This window comes from Chinchilla lanigera, unplaced genomic scaffold, assembly GCF_000276665.1.
Source record: "Chinchilla lanigera isolate Chin_1 unplaced genomic scaffold, ChiLan1.0 scaffold00073, whole genome shotgun sequence".
Taxonomy (NCBI): Eukaryota; Metazoa; Chordata; class Mammalia; order Rodentia; family Chinchillidae; genus Chinchilla; species Chinchilla lanigera.
This window is the reverse complement of record NW_004955474.1, coordinates 6,666,712-6,682,903: the sequence shown is the minus strand read 5'-3', so window position 1 is coordinate 6,682,903 and position 16,192 is coordinate 6,666,712. Positions and strand designations below refer to the sequence as shown.

The 16,192-nt window shown below is 43.4% G+C and overlaps 1 long non-coding RNA gene across 3 annotated transcripts in view; it reads left to right on the top strand.

Annotated features, from left to right (window-relative positions):
* The first annotated feature begins 13,291 nt into the window (after window positions 1–13,291).
* Window positions 13,292–16,192, top strand: part of LOC106146343 — a 10,893-nt gene continuing 7,992 nt past the window's right edge. Inside the window, exons 1-4 of one of the 3 annotated variants that reach the window (XR_001230739.1) lie at window positions 13,292–13,381; window positions 13,481–13,516; window positions 14,135–14,313; window positions 14,997–15,453. This is a non-coding gene — a long non-coding RNA (uncharacterized LOC106146343). Of the gene's footprint in view, window positions 13,382–13,480; window positions 13,517–14,134; window positions 14,314–14,996; window positions 15,454–16,192 lie in introns of those variants that run through there. The other 2 variants (XR_001230741.1, XR_001230740.1) reach the window with 2 other exon arrangements.

Below are 16,192 nucleotides of genomic sequence, written 5' to 3'. Positions count from 1 at the left end.
AAGACCTATAGAAAACTAGAAAACATTACATTGAAGATATCAAGAAACTTAAGGTGAAACACTTGAAGATAACAATTTTCCAAAAATTGATCTAATAATCTAATTCTATTGAAAATTCCAGTTTGTTTTTAATTGGCAGGCTTTTCTAAAATTGTTTTCCAGTCTCTGAAATAAAAGCCCTGCTGATGGCCTTTGGAGCCTTACTTTTTAGTACTTGCCTTAATCAAAGTATTCCCTGGTGACCCAGAGGGCCAACACAGAGGTCAAAGGGGAAAGGAACTATTTTAAGAGACAATGCAAGCCGAGTATGGTGGTGCCCACTGGTGATCCTAGCACTCAGGAGGCTGAGGTAGGAGGATCCCCACAAGTTCGAGACCAGCCTGGGCTACCAAGTGAGTTCAAAGCCAGCCCAAACTACATAGTGAGACCCTGACTCAAAAAAAAAAGAGCCAGTACCCTTCCAAACCAACAGCTAGGATGAACTAACACAAAATTGAGGTGATCCACAGGACCCACAAATTCCCAGTGACTAAGGTCCTGATTGAGGCTATCCAGGGAATTCAGCACAGCAGGGGTAGAGGAAGAAAAGGAGGGAATTGGGAACTGACCACAGGGCGCCTTTGCTGCTGGGAGAATCACCCTCCGCTGGAGCTGAAGCTGTGCATGCTTGCTTAGATTTGGGGTCATGTGAATGCCATGTTTGAGTGCCAGAAAGCTGTTACTAGCTAGTGTGGGTCCTTGCTTCAGTGATAATGGAAATTACAACAGGCAAAAGCGTGAGTGTACAGGCAAAAATCTTACTGATTTGTTGTTGTTGTTGTTGTCTTTTTAAGACATGGTTTTGCTATGCAGTTCGGGCTAGTCTTGAACTCACTTTGTATTCCAGGCTGGCCTCGAATTCGCAACAATCCTCCTGCCTCAGCCTCCTGAGTGCTGGGATTACAGGGGTGTGCCACCACGCCCAGCATGCAGAAGTCTTAATTAGAAGGTGTATTATAGAAAAGGCCCAGGAAAAACAGAAGTTGGCTATTTCTACAGACAGGAAAACACCTAAGAATGGAGCCATTTTACTTTTATGTGGTCATAAAGGAATGACATTAATTACTCATGGTTTTTATTTATTTATTTATTTTTTTTAAAAAGGACAGAGGTCTCTGAAAATGGCAGAGGCTTCACTGGCAGTCAGATTTACCCTGCCCCTCATTGTTCAGAGCTGCAAACTCGTTTGCCGCTGCTTTAAACCCCGCCCCATCACATAAACTGCTGCAGACCCTGAGGCATCTCTTGCATTCCTCTCCGCTAACCTAGAGGCTCAGTAGGCTAAGCTACATCGCCTTGCTGGTTAAGTATGTTTTTGACTTTCAAAGAAACTGAATAACTGTTGTGGTTGATAGACTGTGTCAACTGGAGGAGTCTAGAAGCTTAACTAAGTAACTCAGCAGTTCTTCATCCGAAGGTGAACAGGACACGCCCTTGCTGCTCTAGGATGTTGTGCATTGTGTCAACTGGAGAAGTTTAAAAATTCAATTTTAAACTATAAAGTGATTCAGCAGGGGCCCAGGGTCCTTTGTGAACATCCTCAGCTTGTGGAAGAGGAGGGCACGCTGATGTACAATATAAGGAGGGAAAAGAGGGCTTGCTTCTCCCATTTTTCTCTTGCTGCTTTTGCTGTCTTGTGCCACGTTGAAGTGTTGCCCCTGTGCCCTGCCACTCTGCCTTGGAGCCAGCTGATTATAGACTGAAACCTCCACAAACTGTGAGCTAAATAAACCTTTCCTTAATTTTGGGTGTTGGGTATTTTGTCTCAGCAATGAGAGAAGAGTAAGACACTTTTTAAAAATGGTTGCACAGTATGATGCTTTGAGAAACTTAAAAACTAATGTGTCTTTTAGTTTTTCCTGGGTAAGTTTTTGTGTTTTGGAGGAAACAAGCCTGGCTGTATGGTTTACTGGTTTTTTTTTCTTTATCATGGGGATATAATTATAACCCCTGAGCTTTAACTTTCCAGTCTGAAATAAAAGCCCTGCTGACGTGCTTTGGGAGCTTCACTTTTTAGTACTTGTGCACTTTCTGTCCCCTACGTTGGAGGAGCAAGGAAGTTGAAATGATAGTTTACTGTGACAGTTCTTAGCTGTTCAACTGGAACTGTTTTAAAGTAATAGTTCATAGTCTATTATAGCGATTTACTGTCTACTGTCCCTGCATTAGAGACACAGAGAATATGTAAATATGGGACAGCTATAGTTTTAAGTTCAAAGTGATGAAAATTTAGGACCTAGATCATTGCAGTTAACTATTTTAAAAGCACCTAGTAATTATGATTTTAATTTTTTTATCCAGCAGCAAACTCAGAATTTGGAGGGGGTTCTTGAGGTGGGAGTCAGGTGTCTCTGTTACTGCACAGACGGCAGATACCACGGTGCTTAATTCTTTTCTGCTTCTGAGACCCAAGCCTGTGCCCTTCTGTCCTGGTGGGGGAAGTGATTTCTGGTTTGCTCAGACACTACAGCCTATGCGTTTGGTTTGTTTCTTTTCCAGGAAATGCAGTGTTCCTGGAGAAAGTAAGCATCTTTTCTTACTCTCCCAGCCTGGGACAGCGGGTATGAAAGAGTTTGCTGACACAGAATCAGATATTTGTACCGTTTTCTTGATATTTTGTATTAGACCGTTGTCTTTTCTGTTAACAGCCCCCGAATTCCTTCCGACAGTAGGCAAATGCCTCCAGATAGAAAGCTTGTGGGTGTGGGAGGGAGGGAAAGGATGCAGCCCTGAGGTTGATTGGACCGGGCCAGGAGCACGGGGCAGGGCTAGAACGCCTTCCTTCCGGCAGCATCTGCGGTCACACCTGGTTCTTGTCACCTTCCTGCGTCAGGGAATAGCGAAGAAATCCCAACAAGAAAAATAGGAATGGTGGATGCACAGATTTTACCATGTGCTGAATGCTTAGTATTGAAAAGCTGACAGGCTTTCTGTGGAACATAATAATCAAGAAAACGTCGGTTTCTTCAGATTTTGTGGTGAAAGAGGCAGAAAGTAGCATGATCTGAAACTGTGCGGGTCAAATAGATACAAAATACATTCTGTGAGAAGGTATATTTATCTTGCTCTGTGTGTGTGTGTGTGTGTGTGTGTGTGTGTGTGTGTGTGTACACTAGGCATTGAACCATGGCCCTTGAGTATTCTAAGCAATGCACTGAAAGTGTGAGCACAGCCCATCCCATATGTGTGCATGTGTGTGTGCATATGTGTATATATGTATATATACATATACAGGGTATGATTGAAAAAATGTGAATGTGTAAATTACTGAATGTATTACAGTAAAATGTATATTGCCATTAATCCCCCTAAAATACTCCTACTCTCTTTGACCCCACTTATTCCATCAATGTTGCCACTTTCTGCAGCATTTCTAGAAATTCTTTGTCACTGTTGTCGCTGCCTCGATGGCCTGAATCAATTCAAAGCAAAGTCACGTGGTGCCACATCCTGGTTTCAGGGGCCTGCCTTTCCTCTGGATGGCGGTTGGTGGCAGTAGTCATTGCATGTTTGGTGACACCTTGTGAAGACACTCGGGAATGTGCACTTTCCGGTATGGGCACAGACTCCCCCAAGGCTGGAGAGGAGACTCTGCTCACCCCCACTTCCTTATCAGGGAAATCCCACTGTGAGAAGCGTGTGCACGTGCTTTCACAGTTGGACTATGGACTCACTTTGTAGGGCCAGGCAATGAGCCCACCACCCTGCACATTCTAGGCAAGCATGCTGCTGTTGGACTCCAGCTCCAGCCCTGAACCTGTGCTTATTTGCAAGGTCAAGAATAAAGGTCATCAGTTGTCATTTGAGCCGAGTGAAGTATAGAACGGACATTAAGCCTTATAGCTGGGAATTTGGGGTTTATTAGTTTCACAAAAATATTTGTTTGATGGAGGTAGGCAGATTCACTTGTGCAAGCTTCACCCAAGTTCACTGTATCTGAGTGACCATACATTTCAGTGATACACAAACACAACCCAGAAATGTTTTCTTTGAACCGCTAATAGAGCTCATACCTTCTAAAGCAGAAAAGAAACACTTGCTTCCAGTTGGGAGGCCCTGCCCTTCAGTAAGCCCTTTGTTCTCTGTTAATTATCTGTTCCCCAGGATGTAACCTGACCCGCCATATGTAAAACAGGTGAAACTCAATGTAACCTCTTGACCAATCATGTACCTCGAGCTTATCCCCACCATATGCAGAGAAGGTGAAGCTCAGTGTAACTTTCTGTCCAATCAGTTAACAGCAAGCACCCTGCTTCTGTGCCTTCTGCTTGCCTGTAACCTCTATAAAAACCCTGCTCACTGAGAGGGCGGGGCCTGACTCTGGCAAGTGATCCCAGTCAGGCCCACCAGGGCAAATAAAGCTGTACACTTGCCTCCAAACCTCGAGTGCTGCTTGGTTCTTGGTCTAGGATTGCTGTAACGCTTGCTGTGAGCTGTAACACTTGCTGCAACATTTGGTTCCCTGACTGGGAGGCTGACCAAGCTGATTGCTTAGGTCACGGGTTGAAGCCCTTGCAAAAGGAGTGGGGACCCCTCCCATCCCCCAACGGGAGGGCGGGCCCTCAGAGGTTTTTTCAGATCCCTTCTGAGGATTAGAGATGAACTCCTTTGCTCATTGCTTTTGGCTCTTTGGACCCAGAAGGGGAAAGGATGCTTGTCTGATCTGGTCTGGTCACTGGATAAGGTGGGACCCCCAGGGGTGCCCCAAGTCAGTTCAGTGCCTTTCAGTTTGAGTGAAGGAGGGCCTGATCACCCCTCATTAGTCAGGATTCCCAGGGAGGGAATGTTTGAACTCTGAATGCCTGATCTGGCCCAATTTCCACATGCTGACTTCAACTGCACCTTGCTACAGTATGTAGATGACCTGTTGATCTGCAGCTCAAATGAATCAGACTGCTGGAAGAGCTGGAAGAGAACACAAACCCATCTAATGGCCACAGGATATAAAGGCTCCTGGAAGAAAACTCAAACATGTAAAACCAAAGTGCATTACTTAGGGTTTGATTTAGAAAAAGGACTCAGACACCTGGGCCCAGAGAGTAAGAAAGTCATTTGCTCCATCCCAAGGCATGAAAATAAGAGACAGCTTAGAGAATTCCTGGAGGCTGCAGCATTCTGCCAGATATGGATACCCAGATTTGCTGAGAATGCTAAGCCTCTATATGACATGCTGACAGGGAAGGAAGATTAAGGAGAACTGTTAAATTGGCCTTACAGCAATCTGAACCCTTCCAGACCATAAAACAAGCACTGTCAACAGCCCCAGTCCTGGGCATTCCTGATATGACCAGCCCCTTTAACCTATTTGATGAAGAACAAAGACATGTAGTATCAGGAGTCCTGACCCAAAAGATTGGCCCTTGGGACAGGCATATTGCATATTTCTCAAAGGACTTAGACTCTGTAGCCAAGGGCTGGCCTCCACTGTCCTCCTGATTAAGGAAGCTGACAACTTGACCCTAGGACAAAATCTGACAGTTCAAGGGCCACATGCTGTTCTAGAGCTACTCAACAGTCCAGGACATCATTGGCTCTTAAGTAGCTGTGTCACTCAGTATCAAGGACTACTCTATGGAAATCCCTGACTTACTTTTAAACTGACTAAACTGCTGAACCCAGCTATGTTCATGGCCACTGAGGTTGGCCCCCTGGACCATGACTGTCTGTTCCTGACCAATGAACTTTTTACAAGTCAACTAGACATACAGATGGAGTCCTTGTCTGATGCTGAGTACACCCTGTTCACAGATGGAAGTAGCTCAGTCAGGGATTGGAAACGTCAGGCTGGATATGCTGTTGTTACCACAGAAGAGGCACTCCTAGCTGGGCTACTTCCTCAAATCAGTCTTCTCTGCAAGCTGAATGATAGGCCCTGATACAAGCTCTCAATTGGACAAAAGGGAAAAAAGTAAACATTTCTATGGACTCAGGGTATGCTTTTACCACTGTTCATGTCCATGGAGTTCTATACAAGGAACATGGACTTCCCATGGCAGAAGGAAAACAAACACAAGGATGGAATAATTTTAGGGCTTTGGGAGGATCAAAGCCCTCTCACAGAATTTGAGATTCTTTCAGGGTTAAAACCAAGACCCTCCCTGGGTGGCCCATATTTATTTGGTTATCAGAAGAAGGGAAGGAAGTTCTCAAGAAAGGTAGAATTACTCAAGGACTGCTCCAAATAAGGCATTAAATCAGTTCTTCATAAGGATTAAATTAATCCACCCAGGAGTGAGATGCCTGAGGCTATAGTCTTTATCTAGTTGAGATGGGATACAGGTGTCCTTGGCTGTGATCTTTTCTTATCCTTTGAGGCTTTCTGGCTTCATCCATCATTACAGATTTTAGTAAGAATTAGTGTCTCACAGAGGTTCACTTACTATGAGTCCATCGCCCACTTCCAGACAAGTGGCCTAGGCTTTGGACAGATTCACAAGTAAACATAAAAAGCCAATTGGTTAATTTAAGTCCTGCTCAGGGCTGCTCCATAGTGGTATCCATCACCATAGAATTTCCCCCAGTGTCAAGTCCTCAGGACTTGGCCTAGTAACATGCAGGTCCTTTCTGCTAGTGGAGTAGCAGATGCCTTTCAATGATAGAAAATCAGTGTAAATCCCTACCATAGTTTATTTTTCTTCCATGTCTGAATTTGGCAACTACCAATGATATCATGAAGAAAGTGTTGAGTCTCCTTATAATGTCCACACCCAATAAAGAAAAAGTTCTTCAATAAGTAAAAATTTTTTAAATTCATTTCATGCTTTCAGTGATTGTTATGTAAAGGTTACTACGTGGAACTTTAAACCAGTCATGTAACTATACTTGCCTTAGAGATGCTGTGTGATATGTTAGCACATGGCTAGGTCAAGACTCACTGGCAGCACTATCGCTGTCGTGCTTTCCAGTGCCCCTGGGCCCAGTGAGGACAGGCTTCACGTGAACCTCGTAGCTGTCACGCTGGGCTCAAGCAGCCCTTCCTGGCAGCTCCATGCCACTGTGCTTTTGTGGTCACTTTCATAGATATACCAACCATGTTTTCTCTGGTACTTCATCACACTCTGCAGCTTAACAGCTCTGGGCTTTGGGCTACCTGAAGCTGCACTGTGAACTCTAAGTTACTCCTCCTTAAGGACATAGCGTGCAAACCCTGTGAGTAGTGAATCCTGTGTGGCACTGAGAGGAAGTAATGCTCAGGACTGCTCTGTTCCTAGATTGCTTGGATTTTAGGGGAAAGGCATGGCAGTATGGTTAGCACAGTTGGGCCAAAGTGTCTGTGGGTTTTCCACATGCAAAGATGTCACCAAACACAGATAAGAAAATAGGCCTATACTGAAAATGTAGCTTTTCTTGTCTCAGTATTACTTTCTCAGTTATACAATATAAACTACTCATATGGCATTTAGATGCCTTAGGCATCTGTAAGAAATCTGGAGATGATTTAGGATATAGAGGATGTGTATGCTCAAGGTATGACGAATGTCCCTGGATTAAATGCAAAACTGTGCCATCTTAACATAAAAGGCATTAAGTGTCTGAAGCATTTGCTGCTCCTGCACAAACAACTCAGACAGCTCGGGAAACCGAACCTCTCAGGCTTCTGCTGTGTGCCATGACAGAGAAAGCTGAGGGTATATGTAAGGCCTGAGCCACACAAGGGTGTTGACGGGCAAAGCAGGGGGACTCGTGTTTAGATTAAGTGGAAAGACTTGAGACAGAGCTGATCCTAGCAGAAATGGGGTCAGGGTTGTGGGATTTATGAGGAACTTCTCGAGATGCCCCTGTGAAATCACTGGGACAGCTCCAAGGCAGGGTTCTGCTTTTTTATGGTTTTCTTGGGCCTGATGCTGGATTTCAGAACCATGGTATACAGGCTCACGGCCACACCATTCCTCAGTACGGCCTTAAGGTAGTGCAAAGAGCAACCACCTCCCACCCAGCAACTTCCTTTCAGGAACAGTCGGTACCATCCCCATCAGCCCCAGCTGCACGAGGCCAGAGCCTCACCTGGGGCTTCCCCTCATCTCACCCTCTGAGGGACACAAGGGGAGGAGGAATAGACAGTGAGGGGGCAAGGTCCACCAACTGGTAAAATAACTGTTGTGTTTCAGTTCAGTAAGGAAATACGTGAGAGGGTGGGAGACTAGAACACACGGCTTGTATTGCCAGGAACCTCAGAAGGGAAACCAAGACCATGCTCAGCCATTTTGGCATTAGCAAGCTCACCGACTCCAGACACAGTATAAGTATATGTCAGTGTCTAACTCTCATAATTGCAATTTGGATTTTTGTTTGTTGGTTTGTTTGTTTTTTGAGACAGGGTCTCACTGTATAATTCAGGCTGGAGTGGAACTCACTATATAGCCCAGGCTGGCCTTGAACGTGAAGCAGTTCTCCTGCCTTCGCCTCCTGAGTGCGGGGATTATAGGTATGTGCCACCACACTTGGCTTACAACTTGTTTTTATAAAAACAAACAAAACATTGTTCCCATAATTCAACAGTGTTCACCAAGAACAGTGGCATTACACTGATTATAGTGCCTTTGGTGTCAGAAGTGGGGACAAGAAGGAGCCAGCTCTGGGATGATTGAGCCAGAGGTCTCCCCTCCTGATCAACTGGAAGCAACACCCCAACTCTAGGCCTCTAGATGGCCAGGGAAATAACTTTACCTGCTTTACTGTGACAGAGACTATACAGGTGAAACTTGCAGCATCTTTAGAAATAACAATAAGGATTAGTTTAAGGACATAATTCTTGGGAAACATTGTGAAATTTAAAACTCTTTACCTTGCCTTGCTCCCCCTTGTGTTATAGGCTTTGCAGCATAATGAATTTTGGAGACAGAACTTCTGTCCAGGATTCAGTATAGCAGAAGTCATTGGCTGTCCCTCGCATGATGTAGGTTTGTGTTCAGTGTTACAGGCTTCGCTCACTACTGTGTCATGACAGAGAGGGGACGATGGGCTTCAGGTCAGTGCAACCTTCCAAGCCTGGATCTTCCTATCCCTACCGTGAGTCCCTGTGCGCTAATTGGTGTGAGTGTGCTATACACTCCCATGTTTGGGTGCACTCGGAATTGTATTTCATGTGGGGAAATATTTGTCTGTTTTTGGTTTTTGAAATTCTCTTTTGATGCTTTGATTGTACATTGGAGTTTTTATTTGGAATAACATTTAAGTTTGAAATAGGCCGCTGTGACAGTTGAACAAGACTTTACTGTCCCTGAGCTTACGGGTTCTACACTGCCCATGAGCCCAGCCCATGGGCAGCAATGCGTGCTAGTGGGCAGTGACGGCATAGAGGGGGTGAGTGTCCCCCACCAGGGCCATTCCCTCTGCCTCAGAGGTGCACACACACGTGTGTGCACATCCATGTGTGTAAACAAACTCAGACTGCTCCAAGGTTGTCCTGTACTCTCTAAATGAAGAAACACGTAGAAGTTGAGCAGGAAATCTGATTTTTGCAACATGGCATTAAAACAGAAATTCAGGCTTTCTCAAGTCTAGAGGATCTTGTTTTGTATGAGCTGAGGCTCACTGCTGTTCACGGGGGCTTCAGACTTGCAATCCTCCTGCCTCAGCTTCCAGAACAGCTGTGTTTTATAGGTGTATGCTACTGCTCCCAGCAGCTGTGGGTTCTTGCTTTAAAGTTTTTAATATTCTCATATTCTCTTATTGCATTTCATAGTTGATTTTCATACAGATAAATTAATGAAAGAAAATACTGGTATTGGAAAACTGGAGTTTCAAACAGTATGGAAATAATTCTGAATAACAGTACAAATTCCTACTTGAATTATGATAGGAACATCTATGAAGAGAGGTTTTCTGTACCCAGTGCTCTCTATGGACGCATCCAAGTGTGGGGTGTCTGTAACACAAAGTCGACCCCAGCCTGCTGATCGGGAGGATGTGGACAGGAAGGAGACAGATAAAGAGCAAGTACTGCTGGCTGAGTTGACCTGGGCTCATCCTCACAGGAGCGCTGGGGGTCCCTGACAGCAAAGGGGGGCTGTGATGATTGTGGAACAGCTGATTTGCAACAGAGGCACAGAAACGGCAGCAGGCAGTGATGTAGCCACGTGGTGTTTTCAGCACCAGGTGCTTCTCTAACCCGCAGCAGGACAGGGCCATCCTGCTCGATTCCAGCTGCTGCCTAAAGTTAGGGTTTCATCCCGGGCCTGCTGGTGTCCTCTGGTTGAGTGTGAGTAGGGCTGGCCATGGTTGTGGTGCCAGAGCTGACAGACTGTGACCGTGGCCAGGAGCCCTCTTCCCCTCGGGTCCCGGTTTTAGGGTTCTTGGTCTGTGTTCTAGAGTGCTGTCTTGTGAGTAGCAGAAAACTATAAGGAGCATTGGTCATCTTAGCAAAGGCTATAGGTGTCACCGGCTTAAGCTAAGGGTGTGTTCAGTGGGAAAAAGTAAAAAGCTCCGTGACGAGTACTTCCCGTGACAAGGCAGCATCGTCTATTTGGAAGCAGATGACACTGAGGAGACTAGAAACTTGGCTTCTAGTGGAGTCTTGGCTTTGTTTGTTAAGCCTCCGTCCCCTCCTCTTCCAAATGTGGGTAGTACCTGTAACTCTGGTGTTCAGGAAGATATAGGGGGTGAAGGAAGCTGATCACTGCTGCAGATGTATCACCACAGGTCTATAAAGCCCAGTGAGCACAGCTGCAGCCTATAGTTCCCAATCATTGTTCAGACAACACACAACTCCTTGTGCGTCTGCAAGCCCTGTCCCAGGCATGTATCCACAATTCCTTTGCACTGAACTCCTCCCTGAAAGTCCCATTGTGACTTTTCCCTTCTGCAGTGCCCCTTTTCTTTACTCATGACCCTGTGAAGATCTCACAGTCTGTACAAGAGTTACTGGTCTGGTCTCTAGTATCAGAGTGCTCCCTCTCAGGTTTGCTCTGAAATAAACTTGTCCTGTGAGCTCGTAGCCCTGCTCTTTTCCTTCTTTGTTCTAATAGGATGCTAGTCATTTGGCATGGTATTTTAGCAAAACTGAAGGCATACAATGATTATATGAAGGGGTAAATACCATCTTAGTTACTTTTTTCTCATTGCTGAGACAAAATACCTGATGCCCAAAATTAAGGAAGGAAAGGTTTATTTATTTAGTTCACAGTTTGTGGAGGTTTCAGTCCATAATCAGCTGGTTCTAAGGCAGGGTGGCATGGCAGAAAGGCAACAGTTCATGGTAGTGGAAGATAGCAAAAGTGACAAGAACAAAAGGGAAGGAGCAAGCCTCTTTTTCTCCTTTATATATTGTATGCAGGCTGCCCGCCCTAGGGCAGGTGCAGCACTCACACCCCCAGTCCTAGCACTAGACAATGAACCAATCACAAATTCTAGATTCAGCCAGTTCCAAAAAAGGCTGCCCCCCATGACTGCATGAGGTTTTGGAGGACATCTAGACACAAACCATGACAAGTACAGTGTAAGTTTTCATTAGCTTATAGACTTCCTTAGTGAATAGTGAGTAGACTGAGTAAAATTTGACAAGTGCCTAGTGTCAGCCTGATAGGGCAAGAGAAACTTTGGAACTCTATTTTAGAAGTACTGAAGTTCACTTAAACTATAGATGAATTCACTCCTTCACCTGCTCCCTTGTAGCTGACCATTAAATACAGAAGGGAGACAGAGCTATAAAATAAGGAACAAACAGAACAAATTAAGGAGTGGGCTAAACATTAAACCTCCCAAGGTCCGCTTGACCAAGAACTTCTTGGAAATGTAAACCTTGTGACGATTATGTGACATTCTTGTAAAATTCTCAAAAATGAGGTAATGTGATTGTATGGTTACCATGGAAACCTAAAAGATACTTAAGTGGGAAGCAAAGTCCAACCAACACTGACATCTTCTCTGACTCTTATTCAGGCTGTCTGTTGCTGGCAATAAAGCTTTGTTTGTTCCCATATTTGGTTTCTTGTGAGTACCTGTCTCATTGCATCTCGCCATAACAAGCCCACTCAGGGAACCCAAGGGAGATTTTCACAGGTGAGGCCCCAAGGTTAAAGAGCACACATGTGCAAGACACCAGCAATAACAGCAGGCAGCATGGAGCAGAGCAGAGAGCTGGAGTGAGAGCCGTCCACATCTTTATTGTATAATTCTTACAGAAGTTGTTGTCTCATGTTTATTTTCTTACAGGGTACGGTAACCAGTACATGCATGTTTACCTGTGCTAAGTCATGGTTACATAACTGTATCCCACTGTGCACCTGTACTAGACAAGTGGGGTCACCGCCTCAGGTGTTCTTAGATGCCCCTGAGCTTTGAAGTAGTCTGAGTGGCTCCCCACACATAAAATCCCATGGTTATGGCTTGTGTAATGTTCTTTCTCACAATTGCTTACATAAAATTATTACTACTTAAAAAGTATTCCTGAATTCCTCTTTATTTTATTTGTTTATTTATTTGGTCTTTTTGAGACAGAGTCTTGCCATGCAGTTCAGGCTAGTCTTGAGCTCACTTTGTAGCCCAGGCTGGCCTCAAATTCACAACAATCCTCTTGCCTCAGCCTCCTGAGTGCTGGGATTACAGCCGTGTGCCACCACGCCTGGCCTGAATTCCTCTTTAAATTACTAAAATTACCCATATATTTTAAAAGGGCACCTTGATTACTTTTAATCCCAGTCTTTCATTTCCTGTTGTCTTCTGTTCACTTGCCATCACACCTGTTTTCAGTGTAAACATTCATAAAACTCATGACCAACTCAATTATACATGAAAAAACCCAACCCCCAAACTCATGATACTACAGATCACACAATTCATCAGGTAGTGATGGCTGAGAAGAAACCCATGCTGATTTCTATTAATCTCTCTGGTCTTTGTTTCCTCATCTGTGAAATGAGGAGGCAGACTGGCAACCCTTCCGCTGTAACCATTCATGAACCCATGACCTGCAGTTGTTTAGTACAGAGCAGAAACGTTAAGGTTGTATTGAAGTATGAAATCTGAAATGTGCTGGAAAAATCAGTATTACTGGCTGGGTTAAAAAAAAAAAAAAAGCGACAATGTTTTTGATGCCCCTGTGGAGGTGGTGGCCCTTCCTCACCCTCTTCTTTAAGGGTATCATAGCATGGCTGGAGACTGGACCGAAGGCACAGTAGAGGGCCAGAGGTCCGATGATTTCTTTTACCATTCTTGAGGCCTCCTGGCTCTGAAGTCACTTCTTCCCAAGATGGTCAATGGCATGTGACCTGTGCCTCAGAATCCCAAGCAACTTTGTTACATCATAGACCTCTGGGCACTGCCTCCTCCCGCCAAGCCATCACAAACTTACATCTACTAAAAGTCCCTCCCTTAAAGTTTTGAATGTGTTCTTCTAAACTCTGTAAGATGATCTAGGAAATTCTGCTTTATCTGAGCTGATATCTTCAGTTCACCAGCTTCTTTTCATGCATTTTAAAAAATTTTTGTTTTTTTTTTCCAGTACCGGGAATCGAACTTACGACCTTGTGCTTGCCAGGTAGGCACTGTGCTGCTCAGCTAAATCCCCAGGCCCTAAAAAATTTTTAAATTCAAGGAAAAATCACTGATTTTTGTAAAAAGAAATTATCTAATGTCAGTAGGTGGGCAGATAGGCATCACATATTTTGGTTCTTGTACAAATTGGTATAAATATTTTAGAGAATTGTTTGGGAATTTGTAATGACCATATGTTTATACCAATTAATCCAATTACTGCATTTTGAGATATTTTCATAAAGAATTCTATGAAGATATAAGTACAAATTAAAAAAATATTTATGTTACTCAGAGAATTATAGATTTGAAAGAATCAAGAGAAAATTGATTTATCCTGTACAAAGGAAACCCAGTGAGGTTAACAGCTCTGTAGCATCACTAACAATGGAGGCCAGAGGAAATGAAGAACAAGTAAAATGCCCAGATAAACAAAAATGGAGTGAATTCATGGCTAGCAGAACTGCTTTGCAAGAAACACTAATGATAATTTTTTAGGTTGAAAGTAAGTCCCCGGAAAGTTACTGGAATCCAGCAAAGAGAGAATACCAGCAAAGATAGTCACATAAGGACAAAATGTAGTATAAGTAAATCTTCTTCCTGTCTTTATTAACTCAAAAAGCAGTTGTATAGAGGTGTACAGAATCCAGCTGCTGTGTCTGTAGCAGAGAAAGGAGCTGCGTGCAACAGCAGCTGCCCAGGGGAGGTAGGGAGAGCTGCATCAGCCCCGAGTGAGGAGGAGCACGAAAGCTGACTTGAATCCAGAAACCGTGACTAGAATAAGATGTGGTCAATGAGGAGGTTAGTATGGCAAAGACTGTATATATCAGGTGTGTGTGTCTGTGTGTGTATACATGTATATCCTTTTCTCTGAGCTTTGTTCAAGTAAATAGTGATTTTTCAACACATACAAATGAATATATATCACACAGAGCAAAGAAAAGAGTTCATAGAAGTGATATGTCTATATTTTGCTGGATTAAATTAATATAACAAGGAAAGCTTTCAAACCTAATTTGTACTTTTTTTTTTGTCCTTTGAGACGGGGTTTCACTATGTAGTTCAGGCTGGTGATGAACTCACTTTGTAGCTCAAACTAGCCTCAAACTTGCAGTGAGCCTCCTGCCTCAGCCTCCTGAGTGCTGGGATTATAGGCGTGTGCCACCACCTCCCAGCTAATTTACACACATTATATCCCATAGCCATGGTGGCAAACCCATGGCACCTGTGCTGCAGCAGGCACATAGAGCTCTCTCAGTCAGCACATGAGCCAAGTTGCCTCAGAACTTGAAAGTGGGCAGCTAAAATATTTTCCAAATCTACAAATGCATTTAGGAAATTCTACAACATTTGTAGATAATCCTGCAAGCCATCGGTAAATCTACAAGGAATATTCCAGCATTGAAGCAGCTGCAAAGGTGAATTTGAGTAAAAGATTTTCACAGTTTTGGAAGACAGAGACAACCCTGTGTTTTCTTCTCCAGATAAAGCCAGATGTGGAGAGCTTGATCTTTCCTGCTTATGCTGGTTAGATTTTGGAAATCTGGAAATGGATGGAGCTATTGGAATTTCAAGAAAGCTCCATCTGGAAAAATAAATTTTATGACCTGTGTCTAACACTTGAGAAGATAGAGTGTGGAAGGATAACAAAGGACAGCACAGCAGTAGTTCAGAAATCCTTAAAGTGTGGAATTCTCTGCCAAATAATTTTAAGTCAGTGAAAGCACTTGGGATTGCTTTTCTTACTTTGTTTGGATCATCTTATGCTTGTGGGCAGCTGTTTTCAGCTTTGAATTATATCAAATCTGATATAAGAAACAGACTAATGGATGACCTGAGAGCTGCATGTGTTCTCAGACTAAAGAAGTGTGAGCCCAGGCTTAACAAATTATCAATGTACACATGACAGAGGTTACATTAATTGTGCAAAAGCACACCAAACGCAAGCTTCTACCTTTCAGTAAAAAGCTGTTTGTATCCTTGAGAGCTTTCTTATTGTGTTAATGCGTGAGTTGTTTTTTCTAAGCTAAAACCTCAGTATTCAGGTTAAACTGCAGTGTTGGCATTTTGTGATAAATAAGTAGGTTTTAACTTGGGCACTCAGTCTCTAAAAGGTTCACCATCACTGTCCTATTGCAACTACTAAGAAAATAACTTAAAAAATGGTGAAGAAATCATTAAAGGAAATGAAATGGTTCACTAGGAAATGTTCACTTAAGGTAAAGTAATTAAAGGAGGAACAGAGGAACAAAAGAGATATAACATAAAGAAAAAAATAGTGCAGTAGACATAAATATCAACAATAATGTTAAATGTAAAAGGATCAAAGAATCTAACCAGAAGACATAGACTGTCCGACTAGGTAAAAAGAAAGTTTAACTATATGCTATGTACACGAGGCATATTTTAGATTCAAAGATACAAATAGGTTGAAAGGAAAAGGATAACAAAAGATATATCATGCAAAGAACACCCATTAGAAGGCTAGTGTGGCTACAGTAACATTAGACAAAACTTTAACAGAACACATTTTACTACAGATGGAGTGAGCCATCTTACAGTAAAAACATGATCAGTCTATTAGGAAGATATGTGTATAACAGGAGAGTTCCACCATACATATAAGTGTAGGGGTAAATGGACAATTTAATAACAACACTTGGAGAATTTAATATCCTTT